The 7,713-nt window shown below is 38.9% G+C and overlaps 1 pseudogene; it reads left to right on the top strand.

Annotated features, from left to right (window-relative positions):
* Positions 1–5,497: 5,497 nt before the first annotated feature.
* Positions 5,498–6,380, top strand: LOC120112200 (malvidin galactosylase UGT88C3 pseudogene; annotated as a pseudogene).
* The last annotated feature ends 1,333 nt before the right edge of the window (positions 6,381–7,713 follow it).

The following is a 7,713-nucleotide window of genomic DNA, read 5'->3' as shown; positions in this document are numbered from 1 at the left end:
ATCATTACTGAGTTCGACACTCTCGATACATTAGAAGAACGAGATCAAGATGTCTTTCAATGATTAATAATGAGATAAAATTTGCGATAGAAAAGGGATAGTGAATTCTAAATTCTAATTCAGCAAAGTTTCAAGTGAAACGTATTCTTAAGGGCACAATAGTAATTTTCATTGCTAAGAGTATGTAGCACTACCATGGCATACATTCAAAATTGCTTGAAGTATATTTCATTGATTGTATGGATGAGTCTAACCTTAAGATGCAGCAAAGTGTGGAATGAGTCGACCCCAACAAAGGTGGAGTCGACCCTGGCACATCATGGAACCATCAGGCACACCTCTGCGAAAATGGCATGGATGAAGAGTAGTGGAGTCGACCCCAAGTATGCTTGAGTCGACCCTAGCTTCAATCCTCAAGAAAATAAGTCTCTAGAATTTACTGAGAGGGTCGACCCCAACTTTTCTTGAGCCGATCCCAGATGGAGCCGATCCTAGGAATGCTTGAGTCGACCCCAATGGAGTCGACCCCAACTGAACATGAGTCGACCCCAAGGCTATGTCGTTCAAAACTGTGTCTCTGGAATCCCTTAAAGGGTCGACTCCAATGGAACTTGAGTCGATCCTACTGTAGCTTGAGTCGACCCCAAAAAGAGTTGAGTCGACCCCAGTAAAAAAAAAAAAAGCTGAAAGACAAGGTTCTGTGATCCCTGAGAAGGTCGACCCCACTGTAGCAGGAGTCGACCCCAGTGAAAGTTGGGTCGACCCTACTGGAAGTTGAGTCAACCCCAAGTCTGATGAACAGTGGTTTGAGTCGACTCCAGAAAAGTTTGGGTCGACCCCAGCATGGGCAGAAGCATAACGGCTAGTTCTACAGAGATACTTTTTGACCTTCCAACGGCTAGTAACGGATAGTTTTTCAAATCTAACCAATGGAGAGTAACCTAAAGATGTGGAAAAGTATTTATAATGATACTATTCATCAGAGCAAATTATCTTTTTGCAAAATATCGAAGCTCACCCAAGAAAGACAAAAGCTCTAATTTTCTTCAATTAAGGTGCTTCATTCAAGAGTCAAAAGAAAGTGGTTGAGCAGATCAAAAAGAGACATTAAGAGCTCCACCAACCTTTGAAGAGTGAAGCATTCCTTGACAAAGAAGAGAAGAACCATATCAAAGCGATAACTATATTCTAACTCTTCTTTGTAGCTTACATTTGTTATATCTCCTCATCTAGGAGTTTCAACCTTCTTCTTCTTCTTAAGATCTTGTAAAGGTATGTTGGTGAGCCCGTAAAACCAACGATGTAGGTTTGTTAGTGAACCCGTAAAACCAACGGTGAAGGTTAGTTGGTGAGCCCGTAAACCAACATAGGTTTTTGGTGATCCCGAAAAACCAAGTATAAAGGTTTTTGGATTGTAAGCCCGGAAAACAATCCAACTGTAATCCGCGAGATTATAGTGAATTTCCAAGGGATCGCTTGGGGAGTGGACGTAGGTGCATAGGAGAGCACCGAACCACTATACTTCTTGTTGTTTGTATTGTGAATTGTTCTAAATCACTTACTCATCAATTAACATAATTAAGAAATCGAAAATTAACAAAAACCAATTCACCCTCTCCTCTTGGCTTGTCACCTTGGGCAACAAGTGGTATTAGAGCGAGGTGCTCTCATAGTATTTCTTGATCTTACGATCAAGAGTCAAAGATCATGACAACCCAAGTAGGATGTTCTATTAGCGAGGGACAATCCACAAATAGACCATCCTTGTTTAATGACACTAATTATACTTATTGGAAAGCTAGGTTAAGGATATTCATTCAAGTACTAGACTATGACATGTGGAACATCATAACTAGGAGGCCACACACACCCACAATTAGTATAGAGGGCACAATCATTCCTAAGCCTGAAACGGATTGGAATGAGAGTGATAGAAGACTTGCACAATTAAATGCTAAAGCAATTAATTGACTTACTGCTCACTAGATATAAGTGAATTCAATAGAATATCCACATGCATCTCTGCTAAAGAAATTTGGGATAAACTAGAGGTCACACATGAAGGAACTAATTAAGTCAAAGAGTCAAAAATAAATATATTAGTACATAAGTATGAATTGTTTAAAATGGAATCCACTGAGTCCATAACTGAAATGTTCACTCGATTCACTGAAATCATAAATGGACTAAAGAGTTTGGAAAAGTCTTATGCTAACTCTGAACTAGTGCGAAAAATTCTCAGATCTCTACCAAAAGTTTGGAAGGCCAAAGTAACTGCAATACAAGAAGCAAAGGATCTCAATACACTGCAATTGGAAGAACTTCTAGGATCACTCATGACCTATGAGCTGACTATGAAACAAAACTCAGAAGAGGAGGTTAAGAAAAGGAAGACCATTGCCTTGAAATCCATAGCTCCAAAGCAGGAAACTGCATCAGAGGAGTCCGATGATGAGGAGGAATATGACGAGAAGGAATGGCAATGCTTGCAAGAAAATTCAGAAAATTCATGAAAGGTAAAAAGAAATTCCATAAAAGAAAATCTTTCGTAAGAGGTAGCTCAAGCCGGGAAAAAGAAAAAGAAAAAAAAAGGAAAAAGAAGTGTCAATATGCTATGAGTGTAACAAGCCCGGGCACTTCAAGTTAGATTGCCCGGAATTGAAATGGATGGCAAGAAAGCTTAAAAAGGGGAACCTCATGGCTGAATGGAGTGAAAGCGAAGAGTCAAGTTCGGAAGAGGAAGATCAACAAGAGATCGCTCAAATCTGCTACATGGCCAATGACGATGAGGTAGATTCTGAACTTGAATGTGATTTTTCGGTAGAAGAGTTACATGATGCATTTTTAGAACTGATGGAAGAACACAAGAAGCTAATTCATAAAAATAAAGTTCTAAAAGATGAAAATCAATCTCTTATCAAAGATAAGCTGAAACTATCTAATAACTATGAAACATTAAGTAGGAGGTTCACAAATGAAACCAAGAATCTAATTGCTGAAAATATCAAGCTAAAAAAAGATGCAGAAAAATACAAATTCTTAGTGGACAAGTTTACACTTAGTTCAACTAAATTAAATATGATTCTTGATAGTCAAAAAGCGGTATATGATAAGGCTGGTTTGGGATATAAAACAAATAGGAAGCAAAAATACTTAAAGAACATATTTGTGAAAGCCAAAACTGAAAATATAACTTGTCATTGCTGCAATAAAGTATAACACAAAGCATATGAATGGAATCTTAGAAATTCTAGCTATAACAAATTGAGTGATAAAAGTAAGCTAAAGTCGAAGAAAATTTGGGTTCCAAAAGGAACATCAAGTACTACCCTTAAAGGACCCAACATGGTTTGGGTACCTAAAGTACATTCTTAACTTTGATTGCAAGAGTGTTTTATAGCTAATAAGAAGGATAAAAGATGGTATCTAGATAGCGGCTGTTCAAGACACATGACAGGTGACATAGAATAATTTGTCACTTTGGAATCTAAGGAGGGTGGAGTGGTAACCTCTGGAGACAATGAAAAAGGACTTATCATTGAAAATGATAAAATCTATATTACTCCATCCACATTTATAGAAAATGTTTTATTAGTTGATAGTCTGAAACATAACTTGCTTAGCATAAGTCAATTTTGTGATAAAGGTCTTAAAGTCACATTTGAAGCTTCAGTATGCATAATTATAAATCCAAAAGATAATAGCATTATACTTGTGGGACATAGGCATGGAAATATTTATATGGTAGATCTTCATGATTTAGGCAAAAAAATGGATTATGTTTAATTACTAATGAAGAAAGAAAAAGTGAAACAAGTTGGCTTTGGCACCGTAGACTAGGACATGCTAGTATGGACTTAATATCAAAACTAGTCAAGAAGGATCTGATAAAAGATGTGCCAAAATTAATTTTGAGAAGGACAAAATCTGTGGACCATGCTCATTGGAAAAGCAAACAAAATCATCTTCCAAATCAAAGAATATAGTATCAACCACTAGGCCCTTTGAACTCATACAAATGGATCTATTTGGGCCTACTAGAACTGCAAGTCTAGGAGGAAAAAAAGATGGACTAGTCATAGTAGATGATTTCTCAAGATACACATGGGTTTCATTTCTTGTACATAAAAGTGAAGAATTTTCAGCATTCTTGAAATATTATAAAAATATCATAACTGAAAAGAAGCTCACCTTAATTGTAATTCGAAGTGATCATAGAACTGAATTTGAAAATCAATACTTTGAAGAATTTTGTAATGAAAATGGTATCTCCCATCAATTTTCAGTACCTAGAATGCCTCAACAAAATGGGATTGTTGAAAGAAAAAATAGCTTGGCAGAAATGGCACGCACGATGTTGTGTGAGTCAAATCTTCCAAAGTACTTTTGGGCTGAAGCTGTAAGTACTGCTTGCCATATTTTAAATCGTGTTTTAATAAGACCTATAACCAAGAAAACTCCTTATGAACTTTGGAAGAATAGGAAGCCAACTGCTAAATATCTTAGAGTATTTGGATGTAGATGTTTCATTTTAAACAATGGCAAGGAGGATCTAAGTAAATTTGATGCCAAGTCAGATGAAGGTATCTTTTTAGGATACTCTACATCTAGCAGGAAATACAGAGTATTCAACAAAAGAACACTTGTAGTTGAAGAGTCAATTCATATCATTTTTGATGAGTCTGATAGCGAGTCTCCTAGAAGAAAAAATAATTCTGATGATAATGCAGGAATTCTTGAGTTGGAAAAATTGAGTTTTAATGACGTACCAAATCAAGATAAAGAGGATGATCATGTACCACCACACTCTCAAGACTTGCAAAAGGGATCACTACAAAAAAATGGGGTTTTACCGACCCTTTTTTGCCGACGCTTTTTACAAGCGTCGGCGATTTTCCGTCCAACCCCAACATATGCCGACGCTTTCTAAAAGCGTCGGCCATAGACGATGCTAATTAGCGTCGTGGTAGATTATGGCCTAAGACGACAAAAAAGCGTCGTCAGAACTCAAATTCACAACAAAAAACAAGCGGGCCGTTCTTCCTTCTCATTCTGCATCCCGATCTCAAGCCCTAGCTCGTCTCCTCGTTCCTCCTCTCCGGCGACGAAATGCCACGACGCAGCCCACGTCACCCTCTGTGTTTGGTGCGCCCGTCGTTCGCCCCTGCAAGCAAAGAGGGGCACCCTCTCGGTCATAAGCATTCTATGGTCGGTGGGAACTCAAACCACCTTCTGAAGAACGGATAAAGAGAAAAGGAGGAGGAAATATCTCAGCCGATAAGGAATCGAAAAAGACCGGAGTGGAGCCCTAGAAGATCCAAGAAGAAGAAACCGTAGGAGAGGCTCACAGAAGGAGAAACAAGGTCACAAGAAGCAGGAGAGTAGCAGAAATGATAGAGCCAGAGAGGTAAGAAATCCGGTTCTTGTTTCAGTGATTTCGATTCCATCATCATCTTTGCTCAAGATTTACTTTCTTTTTTCTTATCCTTTGTGATCTCGAATTAGGGTTTGGGTTCCCTCTTTCTCATCGTCACCTAGTAATTATTTCGATAGTTTTTGTCTGGGATTTGGGTACCGGTTCTTGTTGTGTCTCCGGACACCTTCGACGGGGAAATTCTGGCACCCAGTCGATGCAAATTTGGGGGAAGTATTGCCGGAGGGTTTCTTGGAGAGGACCGGAGAAAGGGGATTGGTGTGGCCAAGTTGGGTGCCGCAGAAGGAGATATTAGCTCACGAGGCGGTCGGGGGATTCGTGACGCATTGCGGGTGGAACTCGACCCTGGAGAGCTTGTAGTTCGGGGTGCCGATGCTTGGATGGCCGCTGTATGCGGAGCAGCACCTGAATGCTTTTGAGATGGAGAGGATGCTTGGGGTGGCTGTGCAGCTCAAGGTGGACAGAAGGGGAGGGGGATACGTTGGGGCCGAGGAGTTGGAAAGGGGAGTTAGGTGTTTGATGGGGGACTCTGAGGACGGGAAGAAAGTGAGGGCGAAGGCTGAAGAGATCAGACTGGCAATCAAGAATGCCATAGGGAAAGATGGGTCGTCGTATAATTATTTGGAGCAACTAGCTGAGGACATGAGCAAAGGAGGGGCTTCAAACAAATATTAATCAGGTATGAAGATGTTGTACTTTTTTCCTTTTGAGCACTCCCTTGCCTGGTGAAATGCATGACCTGTTGAATTATTAGCTTACCGTGTAGGTTAATGGCTATGGCTGGCATGCGAGGCTAGTGGATTACAATTTTAGTTCAACCTGTCTTTAAATGCATTTTGCATCTATCGCTGAGTTCAAGGGTCGCATGCATTTTAAGGCCAGGTCTCAAATACTTTTAGTCAGATTTTAGATCAAAATTAATTTTAGTATTTTTTGTGTCCAAATCTGGCCATGATCAACTCTAGTCTCAAAACATTTACAGTCCGTACAAACTTCATTTTTTGCTAATTTACATGGCCAACCCACTGTTAGAAGTATATATATTATATATATATAGACACACATAAGTATTATTGCAGGACCGCGTTAATGTATTGTCTCTATGCTTGAATATGGGAGGGGGTCATTTGTTCATGCTAAATTCACATGGTCAGTGTGATCGCACGCTTTTGCTGTTATGAAAAAACTTAGAAAATTGGGGATCTGTTTTTTGAATGCAAGGATTTATTGATTCGAAATATGAAGTTCTATATTTTAGAGTGCCCCCAAGCCGGTATAGCTTTAGTTGACTGGACTATATTTCCTCCCCTAGTACTGAGACTATATTTCCTTTTTGTTCCCCAGTAAACGAAGAGGAACACCAGAAATGACTGCTCTCCCTCCATCAATTAAAAGTCATGGTTCAGCATATTCAAATCCAAAATACTCACACTCAAGCAGCTCGGAGCAAGGTGCTGGAGTTCATAAAAGGGCATCAGCCATTTCATCAGAGAGTTCTCTAGAAGAGAAACAAGTAAATAAATTAATTTACATATATGGTTTTCTAGTGGTTTTTGACGTTTCGTTTGCTTTTCAGGCTGATTGCCCTGAGCGTTTTAGCTCTGCAACTCCTTCTAAAGCTTAAAAGATATTTAAACATTGTGTATGGTTTAAATGATGCCTAGTGCCACGTCTGTTCTTTCTTAACTTAGTAGTCATTTCTTGCCTGTTCTTTGCTGCAGTGCATGTACATTTAATTATCTCAAGCCAGTTAATGAAATCTACATTTCTTTCCAAATTAGGCATTTTGCCTAAAGGAATCCAAAGCCTGGAGAGATGCTATCTAAGCAAAATATTCCCTTCAACATCCATGGTGCTCCTATCATTTTGCCTACTTCCTATGAAGATATGGTTCAAAAATACCAGGTTTGCCACTGAAACTTTAGATTTCTTAATTTACACCGTGTTTCTGCACTGCTAATATAATCTCACATTTTTCACCATGAAGTGTTTGGATCTTCTGGACATTTGGTTGTCGTTTCTCCTATCTTATGTTGAAAACCTGTTTTGTCGGACATACATCTATCAGCAATTTGGTCAGCCTTTAACTTCACATCAAAGTAAATATGCTTCCATTTTATTGGCTAATGAATCATATAACTATAGAGCAACACTTGGCTGAAAACATTTCATGTTGTATTTCCCTTTACTTCCCAACCATAGCCCTATTATTGACTGTTTTAGAGGTTAAAATCTATCATCCTATTAGTGTTTAGCATTTTCTCGTGCCCCTGACAATA

This window comes from Phoenix dactylifera, chromosome 13 (assembly GCF_051530095.1).
Source record: "Phoenix dactylifera cultivar Ajwa chromosome 13, Ajwa_hap1_PhDact_Kaust_v1.1, whole genome shotgun sequence".
Classification (NCBI taxonomy): Eukaryota; Viridiplantae; Streptophyta; class Magnoliopsida; order Arecales; family Arecaceae; genus Phoenix; species Phoenix dactylifera.
This window is presented reverse-complemented; position numbering and strand designations above follow the sequence as displayed.